Source organism: Falco punctatus (assembly GCF_963210335.1).
Source record: "Falco punctatus genome assembly, chromosome: 6".
In the NCBI taxonomy this organism is placed as follows: domain Eukaryota; kingdom Metazoa; phylum Chordata; class Aves; order Falconiformes; family Falconidae; genus Falco; species Falco punctatus.
In genome coordinates, this window is record NC_137585.1 from 37043966 (window position 1) to 37057064 (window position 13099).

Sequence of the window (13099 nt, forward strand, 5' to 3'; positions counted from 1 at the left end):
AGGTTTATCTGGAGCATGAGAAGGTACCATCAAGGGAAAACACCCCACCATCACAGAAATGGCACATCTCCAAAAGAAACGATTCTCATACATTTATTGCCAAAGTCGTTAACGTTCAATTTTCATTACTTAAATCCTATTATCTCAATTGGTCAATGATGTATTTAACCATATTATCAGACAGACATGAATGCAGCAGAATGAGAGCCACTCAGCCATTTACTTCATCCTGAATGACTTAAGGAATGACCTAAGGAAATGGGCCTATAGTACATCTCATTCAGACAGCAATTTTATTTCTTGAATGTATACAGTAAGTGATTTTCATTAATTAATCTAAGATTCCAATGAAAGCTGATTTCTGACAGGTTGACATTTTTCCCTTCTAAAAAGAAAACAAGCCACATCTGGTAGAATCCACCAAAGGCTAGGAGACTGCTACTATTTAAAAATTAAAATGCAAACACACTACTGGCAGAAAAAGAAAAGGTGACCTCCAGTAACTTTTGAGTCATATTTAAGAAACACAGAAATTTTGGTTTTGCTGATAAACACAACCAACACCACAAAAAGGCCTTGTATAACCGGTATAATTCACCTTGACTTCAGGCTATAAGAAGTTGCCTTTGGTCACTGACTGCACACAGAGAGATGATGACATGATCTAAAAACCCCTTCCCTGCTGGAAAAACTAGTGTCAAACTACATGTGCTCTGTTAACACTATCAGCAAGCTACACCTGTACAGCACACAGATGTGCTCAAACCAGCAGTGCACCTGGCACTGCACAAAAGCACTTTACCATACAGGGAGGCTCATATGCCCAGATAGCTACATGAGCTAGACCAGACTGCTTCACATCCCCGATTAACATATATGTTGCAATGGGGGTCTGCAGAATAGATGCGGCCAAAGATAACAGCCACAACGAAGTTCCTCACTCAGCATAGTAAACAGGATTTTGATTACAGTATTTCAAAAAACACTGAGAATATCTGACAGTTATGGCTCTTCCTACTATTCTACGTGATGCAGAGATGACTATAGTTTGTATTTAAATGATTAAATGAAGATGAAAGCAAAACTAGCTCCAGCCATAAACCAGGTGGCCCTCTTCAAATCAAAGCAAATGCAACTAACAGAAAAGCTTGTGAGACGTCACTTCTCATGACATCTACAACTACAGTCTTGACTACTGCCTTCTCTTTTCAGTTATGCCAAAGCATCCTAAGCCTGATCTTCAGTGCTCCCTATTAAATCATGTCTATCTTCTAAGCAATGAATGTGTATCATGACAAACTACTGCAGTATTTATGATCTAAGGAAAGTGTCCCTGAGGCCTAGAAAGAAACAATCAAGCAGCTTATTTTTGCCTGTCAGGACACGAACGCTAGTTTCCAAAGATAAAAAATAAATTCTAAACCAATATTTAAATGCACACCAAAACACTTGGACCTCTAGCCAAACTGCAATGTAATTCACTCTCCCATGGGAATAAAACCCAGTTTCATGTATAGTAAATGTCTTATCCTGGCTATGAAGTCAACCCTAGAAGAATATTATGTACTGGCATTAGTCCCAGATTCACCTATGCCAAGTATTCACGAAGTGCAGCTTGAGGAGTTCTGAACCACAGCTCTTTACCTGGATGCTTTATTCTCACTTTCAGATGTGGCTGACTGAGATTAATTATTCTAACAGGACAGAACCCAAATTGACTATTCTTTTTGAACACAGATATGAATTTCTAGTTTTGTTCCTCAGAGGCATTCTGTCCTCCCCACTTTATCTTGTCTTTGAAGTACCATCACACTGTTGCAACAGAAGAGGTCATTCTTCCCTGGAACGCTGTGTTCTGTACAGAGCAGTCAATAAGAGCCTAAAAACTACAGCAGCAGAGATTAAATTGCAGCTGTGTGAAACATTTCTTAATAGTAAAAAGGCATGTCAAATGAGTGTGCTGTGCAATACAAATGAAAACAAGCAGACCCCTAGCAATTTTTTTTATACTTTTCCAAATGTTAATGTAGTCTTTGAACTTATTCTTTGCTGCATCTAGTGCAGCTATTCTGAAACTTGCAACAGAAACACAATAGGCGTTTTTGACGAATTTTAAGTGTGCCTGCAGTGCTCAGCTGAGAATAGGTATGGAATGCTTTCAAATCGGTTGCAGTTAAGACTGATTAGATGGTTAAAGCCCAAGCATGATCATCAAGCCTTCATTTCCCCTCTTTTCAGTCTGCAGGACCAGCTAGACGATTACCAAGGTTACCTGCAGCTACGCCCACAACCGCAATTCCCCAGTGGACTACTACACCATTGACTGCTCAAGGCAGAGATCATCTCCTGCTGCTGGCTCCCCTGCTGCTGAACAAGTCTCCATTCTGGCAGATGCTTCTGCTTTTCACAAGCCGCTGACAGTCTAATGGTCCCATTTCTTCTACCTCCTGGGACCCCGACCATCTGCTTCTTTCAGGGGAAGCTGGGGGAACCACATACAAAATAACTACTCTTTTCTTTCGAGTTCTTCCTTCCACAGAGTGAGTGACTGAACAGCAGACACCCTACAAATCTGTATGGTTCTAAACCAACTTAGGAGTCTATCACTTAATCTTTGAAAGAGACTATCACCGTGTAATGCCACGTGGTTTCCAAATTTATCCAGGTGTTTCTAGAAAGACAGAATGAAGTCATTAAAAAATTTCTGGACAGTCTCTTTTACTAGACATCACTACTGTGCTTTAAATGATAAAGATGCATAGTTCCTGCTGGCACTTTTTGCGGCTTTGGTGAGAACCTTATCTTAAGTATTTTTATTTCAAAAGAGAAAGAAAATAAAGAGATGTACACTACAATTAGAAAACATTCTAACCTGAAAATAAAATCACAGAACTTCATACAAGAGATGTGTGACTTGGGCTTAATGACCAGTAATCGCTATCTTTGGTCCATCAGCAGATTTTCACCCAAACTCCACCATCCTGCAGCCATTCACCAGCAGATGGTAGCAGCCTGCTTGTCACTTGTAAAGGAATTATAGCATTTTAGCCACGGAAACAGCACTCAAGCTCTCATGGGAAGAGAAATTCCTTTTGCTCAGTAAGCAGTCTGCTTAACCTCCTCTGCTTGAAAGAGCTGAAGGCTGGTACTTGGAGTGTGCTCCCAACGGGAGGTGCCAATGGATAGTAATCATTGCCAGGCACCTAATCAACTCCTGGCTTAAATTAAAAAAGGAAATAAAAAAGGAAAGGCGGGGGGTGGGGGGGTGGGAAGACCACACTGAAGATTGATACAGAGGTCCTATCTCCACAATTCATCTCTGGCCGCAAGGCACATATATCTCACTTAGAATAGGCTGGTGAGACTTAAAAGTGCCATTTAGAAGAGACACTCCATCCCTTGAACTAAATTATCAATAGTATTAAAGCCAGATACATTGTGTCTACCTCTCCACATCATTAGCAGCCCATTTCTTCCTCGCATCAGCTCATCATTCTCTGTCTACCAAAATGAAGTAACACCCAACCTGGAAGTGCAAACAGTTGGGGGACAGTTACCACAGCAGCAGCAGAGCTGCTCTGATTCATTCAAAGTACTAAACCATCCACTAGCTGTATTTCTTTTGCTTTAAGGTGTTTGGTTTTTTTCCCTGCAGTTTGTATTCCTTCATTACAAGACTAAACTTTTCTGAGACCACAGTGCTCTAAATGTAATAAACAGAAGTGTGGGTTTTGGGTACCTTCTTTTGCCTCCCTCAGATTTGTACCCAGCTCCACAGATATATGTGTTATAACATAAACATGTCCTGAGCTATCTACCTTCCTCCTTCCAACCAAGCAAAAGCACTTAGGCTTGTCAAAAGAAGTGCTCCAGGCTGCTCAAGTAAAACACACACTTTTTCTCTTTGGCTTTGCACTGACAGATAATGTCTTCGTCTAGGAGTGTTGGAATCCCACAGTAGATAGGGCTTTGCTGGTGGGAGGATGGGAGCTGCCAGACTAGCCCTTCCAGCATATTTTGGGGCAGTAGCAGAAACAGTTGCTTAGAAGCAGAAATTAATTGCTTCTGTCTAATACTAATAGAAGGTGTTTTCAGATGATTCCTCCACTTATTTTCTTGTGTAACAATTACCAAAGCAGTTCAAGCAAGGACATTCAGAACAGATGCAACTGTATCATATTTTCTACCGTCTATAATCCAGAGTTTTTTCTGTCAGTTGCTTCTTTTAGTTTGCTCACCTGCGCCCCACACTCAGGCCTTTCTAACTTCCTCTCTTCCAAGCACCAGTTTTTCCTTTGCTCTCTGTTTTCTTCCCTTTTCCTTTGCTTTGCTTTCTAGGCATCTCCTTGGTTTTCCCCTTCTTGTATACCAGTGTCAAGAATGCATAAATGGAATAAAATGGAAAGCAACAACTGAAGGTTACTATAAAAGAAAGGCAAGCAAAAGAATGAAATACATGTGGCATTAATTATACAGGTACAAGTCTTCACTTTACATGTTATATGCATTTTTCTTACTGTCCTCTTCGTCTGTTTAAATTACAAGCTTTTAGGAAAATAATTGCTTCTGTGTAATTGCACTGCACAAATGCAGATGTAAGATAATGAGGATTTCAGAGTCAGCTGCAATATTAGGAAGGAGGGCCTTCTGACTATTTCTGATTAAACAGTTGGCAGGCTAGACAGAGCCTCAGATTTAATATCCAGGCGAAAGGGCAACAGAAGCAGCAGGCAGCCACATTCTCTTTCCTGGAAAGCTGGATGCAGAAAGACCGCTTACTCCAACAAGCTATGAGGAAAACCAAAAAATATTTGTGCTGTTTCCTATAGGAGAAAGGAATGTGACTTTGGAAGACTGCTGCAAAAAGGGATTGAGATGAAAAAAAGAGCAGTGTGGGCAGACATTTTTAGGAAATAGCAGAGGAAGACAACACTTTCACTCTGATGTGCAGATACTGGTTAATGAAAAAAATTGCTTATGTGACTGCAGCTAGAGATAACAAGCAGTACTGAAGGATACAGAATTATTAGCTTCCATTTCCTGTCAAGCAATTTAAGTTCTCCAAAATCAGGCACAGAATATCAGAAAAATTAACCCCACAATTAAAAAGATAAAAATGCTTTAAACTTGCTGTATTAAAAGGCATCTCGTACCAATGATGCTATACTCCTCTAGCAAGCAAATGAAGTAACAATAAAGGAAAATAGTCACTGAAGTAAAATTGGGTAGCTACCTTCAAGTCAAGAAACTAAAGAAATTTAGATTCCATGATTTCAGCAAACAGACAAATCAATGATCTAGAAGATGTTACACTGATAAAGCCGCATTAGGAAACACTGTAAAAAGTCAGAAGTGCAGTGCTGCACGGGCTGCTGAAGCACAAAGGGAAGCTGCAGCTCAAAATGGATGGCATGGGGAAAAAACAAACCACCAACCCAGAAGAAATACAAGAACTGAAAAATGTCTTAAAAAGGGGAAATCCTACTCAATACATATAAAATTGATTAAAGTACATCAGAAGCACCTGAAATGCAGACTGGAGCATAGTATTTCCCTCAGCTTGAAGGAAAAAGAGAAAGTAACAAGAACAGAAATAAATGGTTAGTTTTGATGAGGAATGGTTTGCCAGCAAAAATTTCTAAGATCCTATGCAGACGCTTTAAGCTATTCAATTGTACTTAACAGAAACTCTTGAAAAGGGGGGTGAACAATCAGATATGAAAACTTGAAGTTTGTAAAATTATCCAAGGTAGTCAGGTCTAACCTGATGGTAAAGAGCTGAAAAAAACACCTCACAATCCTGGATAACTGTATGATGAAACAGAGATAAAATACTTAAAACAACTTAATGTTGTTAAGTGCAAAGTTATACACATGGGGAAAATATTTTCACCTATGCGTACACATGGTGACAGAGTTTAAATTAGCTTTTACTCTCATGGGAAGGTATTAGTATTCATCCTGGACAGAAACACCATGTAGTCCCTGCAACCACAAAATAAAGACAGCCAGAATGCAAGAAGTTACTAGGAAAAGAAATCGATAATGAAACCCAAACCTTCGTTATGTCTGTATGTTACTCAGTATCCTGACATCTTAATATTGCGTGTGTCGTTCTGATCAACCCATTAACAGAAGAATAAAACAGATCAGGAAAAAAAGAACGACCACAGAGATAACTAGGAATGTAAAGAGCTTCCTTAAGTGAAAAAGTACAGATTTTGGGAAAGAGGTAATGTCTTGGTTTCAGCTGGGACAGAGTTAATTTTCTTCTTCGTAGCTGGTGCAGCAATATGTTTTGGATTTGGTGTGAGAACAATGCTGACAGGACACTGATGTTTTTGGTGTTGCTGGGTAATGTTTACACTAAGTCAAAAGGACTTTTCAGTTTTTCAGGTCCTGCCAGCAAGAGGCCTGGAGGGGCCCGGGAAATTGAGAGGGGACACAGTCAGTACAGCTGACCTGAACTAGCCAAAGGGATATTCCATACCATATGATGTCATTCTGAGTATATATAAACTGGGGAAAGAAGGAGGATGGGGGCGATGTTTGGCATTACAGCATTTGCCTTCCCAAGTAACTGTTACATGTGATGGAGCACTGCTTTCCTGGGATGGCTGAGCACCTGCCTGCCGATGTAAAGTAGTAAACAAATGCCTTGTTTTGCCTTGCTTGCATGTGTGGCTTTTGCTTTACCTATTAAAACTGTCTTTATCTCAACCCACGAGTTTCCTTAACTTTTACTCTTCCAGTGCTCTCCCCCATCCCACTGTGAGGGGAATGAGTGAGCAGCTTCGTGGGGCCTGGTTGCCAGCCCAGGTTAAACCATGACAGGTAACTGAAGGGGGATTGAGATCTACAGAATTAAACACGGCGTGCAAGGGGGAATGATTCTTAGCCATTTCCAAGAAGGAAGAGCAAATAACAAGTTTAAATTTAAAATAGATCCACTTTTTTTCACACAACAAATAATTAAGCTACAAAAATCACTGCCAAAGAATGCTGCACCAGCTAAAAGATAAACGAGTTCAAAAACAGATTAGACAAATTCATCAAGGATAGGTAATGCTATGACCAGTTAAACACAGTAATGTGAAAGAGACTACTCTAAAGCTATGGTTGCTGAAAGGAGGCAGAAAATACGCAAGCAGCACTCCGCACATGCCTGGTTTACTACACATGTCTGAAGATAACTGCTCCTGGCCACTGCTGGAGACGGGACACCACAACAAAACATACTTTTGCACCCACCTTGAATGGCAGTTCTTTTGTAGACCAAGAGATCCGATTGTGAAATTCCACAATGAACGATGAACAACCCCCCGCCCCCACCCCACTATTAAAAAGAATGTAGGCACCCAGAAATTACACTGTTACTTTACAAGTTTTAAAGACTCTTCAGTCTCACCCCCATAACAGGAATGCTGAGCTAAACTGTAACGCTATATAAAAGGGCTGAAATTTGATCTAAGCAATAAATTCATCTTCACTACTCCATACAAGCCTAAGCGTTCCATTCAGTGGAGTGCTCCAAGGCTTAAATGTGCACCAACATGCTCTAGTAGATGAGACTGGTGAAAAGTTGAGAAAGTCATGGAGGAGGATCAACTGTCCCACCTCCCAAACAACGGAAAGAGAAAAAAACCCCACCCCAATGAAATAAGGACCAAGCATAACTGAATCTTCAGTTATGATAGATACTTCAAGAATAAACTGATCCTTAACTAAAACAGAATTAGCAAAATTAACAAAAAATAGTAACTTTAACGGATAATGAAAAAGCATGTTTAATTTCAAATTAAGCAGGCCAAGTACACATCTTTGTAGCCATTTTTATTTTAAAAGGAGTATTAAAATAATACATTGACTACCAAGTCCAAGAAGACAAGAAATGTATACATCTTGTTTCCTTTGATGACAAAGAGCCACCCTGAATGAGTGAAACATTTCAGAGAACCACTTATAAAATACAGGGATTTGAATTCGCTAACGTATGCAAGTCTAGCAGAAAAAAATTATACAGTTTATGTTATCTTGGCTATTCATTTGGGGAATTAAACTTGCAGTAATAAGTTCAATTTAGTTACGAAAAGGTCTGAAAGACAGAAGAGCAGTCACAAAAGAGGGAAAAGAAATTCACATTTTCAAGCAGTGATTATGTGATAAGGGCATACAGCGTTGCGGGAACAGCACAGTCAGCAAGAGAGCATTTACTCCAGTTGGATTTTCTGCCAGGACAAGCTTTCTTTCCTGACCATCTTGGGCACTGATTACAGAAAATACCCAAATATATGGTGAACTTTTACTTGGTGCAAGGTCTACTGTGTGCAGTATAAAGCAACAACATGTGATTGCGTTAAAACAAAGCAACATCACTACCATAAGGGAAGAGTTTTTGGATAAATTAAATAATTACCAAAAGCTCTCCCCTGTAAAGCAGTACCTTTGAATACTGATAACTGGAGTGACATAAAAAAGGAAAAAAGATTACATAAACAAGAAAATGCAATAAACTCAAGGAATTTGTTTTCAAGACACAAACTGCATGACGGAACGAGTACTTCTCTAATCAAAGGGAAAAAGGTGATGACGCTTAGTATTTACTAAAAGGCTCAAAGAAAAAAAGGTCTAGTTCATTAAGAACACAGTCACTATGTTATTAATGGCAGTGGATTCAACGGAAACAAAACCTTTGTAAAGGCTTAAAAATACAGAAATGCTTTTGAGCAAGGCAAACTGTAAATGGAAAAGATCTGACAAGGTATTAAATACCTATGCAACCTGGCAGGAAAAAGGGTACAGCACAAACCCACCCCTGCCAACAACTCAAAGACTTGTAACACTGGACAGAAACAAACCATGTGTCATTATTTATAATAATCTGTGCAAGCCCTTGTCATAAACAGAGCCCCACTGTGCAAGACACTTCGGTAAGACAGAACAAAGCATTGGTGGATGCAAAGGGATGAAACAGCAATGGTAAGACTGAGCCAGTAATGTTGGGCAGGGTCCACCGCAGCAGCAGGCTAAGCATATCCAATTGTTAAGCAGAAATCCCAGACAAGAAAGGCTTTGAAGAAATGCATGAAGAAAAACAAATGTAAACGTGCAGTGTTTTGAAAGTGAGGCACTTCATTTAGGAAATTATAAAATTAGCTAGGATGCACTAATTGGAAGAAGACTGTAAGTTCTTGAAACTGAAAGAAGAAAAAGAAGCAGGATGAAGGCAGATGAAATAACGATGAGTAACTTATGTTCGAGGCATAAGAGGAAGCCATCAGATCAATGTGAAAGAGGTAGGTATGCAAAAATGATAGTTAGGGAAAAAAATTTTGTAACAGTATTCCAAATATACATTTACTCATTCATACGAATACAGATTCTTAAATTATGGTCTAGAGAGCTGCTCCTATTGTGCAGGAAAAATAGACTCCACTGCAAGTAAGGATAGGTAAAAAAGGTACAATGCTCATCTTACCGGAAAATGAACAAGTTGCCTCTCTAGAAAAAGGCTAGCAAATAAAAATACTGCTCAATACTGTTAAAAGAGTTAACAACAAGTAGACAGGTCCCCCAGAAAGCTGCTGAAGCAGTAGCTGGTAGGAGAGTTATAATAAGGAGTAGCAAAGTGCACAGAAATATTCCTGGGGTCACTGGTGGCTGTTGCTACTACCCAGGAAAAGCAGACGAAGATGAGCAACAATAGCAGGTGAAATGAATCCAAGAAAAAAGGTAAAGAAACAATGCTTGCAGAAGGAGAAATTTCTGCAAGTCAGTACATCTCTTTTTAGTGATAAGCCATCAAGTAACACATCAGTGTAAAATAATAAATAAATAAATTGAAAAGATACAAGCTCACAAACCACAGAGCAATAAATAATGACAGTTGAAGAAAACTAAACAAATTAGTAACACACATTGATAAAACTACCTCTGATACAGAGGAGGTGCTCTATATAAAATAATGTTTGCTGGCCCAAAACCTGAATAGGTTTGAAGAGGAATATGTTATTTCACTATTCAACAATCATCAAGAAAAAACCCTACAAACCATAATGATACATGTGCTGCTTAAACTACCCATTACAATAATAGCTATTTTTCACTAATTGTAAGCTAAATTTATTAAAAAATATCTAAGGTCTGTAGGTTTGCCAGAGACACACAACACAGGAAAACTTTGTATGAGCTAGCTGCAGTTTAGAAGTGGCAGCGAATATAAATAGCAGCAGCAGAAGTCCAAGGCCGGATGGCATTCCAGCTGGATATTACAAAGCAGCTGAAGTAGTGTCAGTAGTTTCCTTAAAGGACAGACTTAACGTTGTTCTCCTGGGGGAAGAACTTCCTCCGTCTTAAGAATTATGGAGCTGCATGGTTCTCCCCACATCTGAAGGGGAAAAAAACCCAGAATCTAACAAAAATCTTTCAGGCTCAGAACACTGCTGAATCGAGGTAAAGGCAGTAATTCTATCTATTTGCAAGCCATGTCTTCAGTTTTTATAAATCCGGATCAATCTATACTAAGATAAAAAGGACTGGTATGAGCCATAGACTACTAGAAATCAGTCACTGTGCAAGATCAAAGGGAAATTTTTTCACCTGAAGCAGAAATTGAAGGATTCAGGCATTTTCATTTTGTTTTTCATTTGTTTTACACAGGCCCACCCCTTCTCATTTCTTATTCTCTGTCTTCTAAAGGCGGTAGCCCAAAAGCTGAAGAGTAAGGCAGTAGTAAAGTCTTGTTTGTTAGACAGCTTCACAGACTCAGAATGAAAAATCCTTCTTTTGGCATTACTCTTGAAGCTATTTGTTCAGAAAACTGAATTTATTGGTAACTATTCAAAACTCCTGTTCCCCAGGAACTGCCTTTGCAGATTTCTGCTTAGAGGAATAATACCATGTGGCATTGCTAAAGAATCCTTATTCTCCCCAATGATAATGCGTGACACTTCAAAGAAGAAATAATTGAATTTAAGTGTAGGAGTTAAGACTGCATTAAAACCTCGTAAAATAGTTTTATGTACCTATAACGTGGGTACTGGAATTTTTCTAATCTAACCTAAACAATTTCCTAAAATTAGCAACTAAAAAAAATTGTTGGTTTTCTGAAAAGCATTGGTTATGCATCATGTTAACCTTGAAATTTTAGTGATCAAATTTAACTTGAAGAGTTATTTCCCAGAAAACATTTAACAATTAAATATAGTAATGAATTTACACATTATAGCAATGAATTCAAGTTAGGATCTTCAGCATTTTAACTTTCTACAAGTAAAGAGAACATCAGATGAACACAAAACATTTTTGTTATCTTCTGTGGACTTGATGCTAAATGACACACGAACAAACTTTAAATTTCACTTCTTACTATTACATCTACACACCTAAAACATGCAACCTTGTATTAGCTCCCTAATCTTCCAATTTAATTAAGAACATCCGATAATTTAAACACATACTCTACTTTCAATTTTCAAAGCACCCAACAAATTTGTCTTAATGGTCACAAAATAAGTGGTTTTAAAGCCTGCTTTACAGAATAAACAATTGACTTGTCAAAGGCCATGCAGGGAATTTCTGACAGCACAAAATCTTAAAAATTCACATCTCTCACACCTGAACTCAAGTACGTGGAGTCATCTTTCCCTCCCATTCCCCCCCCCCCCCCCTTTTTTTTTTCCTTTTAAGTTTCACATTGAGCAGCAGTGTCTTTTAGAGAAAGTTTCTGTTTCAAAGATTCATGCAAGGATACCTTCCTCCTCCTTCCCCTCCCTTAGCAGCAAGTCTTTTATGAAGCTGGACAGTCTCCTTTAATCATCAGTAACTTTCTGAAACTTAGCAAGCACGAGTTCTCAGTAAGAAAGAATAAAGGAGTCAGAGGTGCAAGAAAAGCTGCAATTAACAGCAGTATAGTGCAAAGTACCAACTAAACTACATTTTGTGACATGATACGCCATGAGAAAAAGACAAACATATGACTGAGTTAGAATGAAGCATAAATCAAAAGAAAGTATGCAAGGAGCTAGATACAGGGGAGAAAAAAAACCTCACTAGTAGTAAGTGAAGACTGCACAACCAGTTTTTAACATGCACCTTTAATACTTTCTCAAACAGAAGGAAAGCTTAGGACACAGACAACAGCCAGCTGGTTGAGGTAAGACATAAGTGTATTTATGCTACACTCAGTTGTGCAACCAGACCTCTGGAAGACATATGCAATCTATTTTTACCACTAGTAGCTCAGATACTGACAAAGAGTGCAGCTGCAGCACACAGCCCTAGGCGGGCTTTGCCATTCACCACAGCCTTTTTATCTTGACTAGGGCTGGTATTTTACGCTAAGTCCTATGCTGTTATGTCTTCTCTTACCAACAGTTTAGCAAGTCTGAAGACAACTTAAGTGTATCTACACGATTCAAGTCACTGAGCACTGTCAGAATTTCTCAAAAGAACCTGAAGTTATTTTAGTCCTTTTAGCAGAAGAGAAATGCCTGCTTTAGGTTACTTCAGCTGGCAAATTCAGCCAGAGGAGGGGAGGAAGCATCCTGTCCCTAATGCTTCTTGGTCATGGAATAATAACTACAAAACAAACCCACCTTTTCATATGCTAGACAACGAGATGGTTGCACTTGACATCAGTAATAAATACTGTAAAGCTATATAAATTTGAGAACCACCTTAGACAAATTTTAAAATGTACCTTTTATTGAATTTACTGGTTTGTGCACTTATTAATATCATTCTGGAAAAATTTTCTATCAGAAGTCATGGTCTTGACCAGTCCACTCACTTCCAGACCATTTTAAGACATCAGTTTGTACTTGCTCAACCTGCTTCCCCCCTCCTATCCCTAGCTGGGGCATTCCCCTGTGTCAGTACTGACACTACAAGTCAAGAAACCTGGTCCAAGAAAACAAAAAAAAAATAGCTTGATAAAAATGAGGAGGGCAAGAGAAGGGGTGTAGAATTTGCTGGCCAGATTAGCTACCTGACTTGGCTCACTCACAGAGCAAGTGCTGGCAGAAAGGGAGGCACAGGGGAGAAGAACAGCTTCTAACAACCCTTAACTTAGCATAGATGAAATTACCACCATATTTCA

General features: G+C 39.0%; 1 protein-coding gene across 10 annotated transcripts in view; it reads right to left on the reverse strand.

Moving 5' to 3' along the window:
* The window catches only part of TCF20 (transcription factor 20), a 135504-nt gene that overhangs the window by 15869 nt on the left and 106536 nt on the right, over positions 1-13099 (reverse strand). The window lies entirely within an intron of this gene.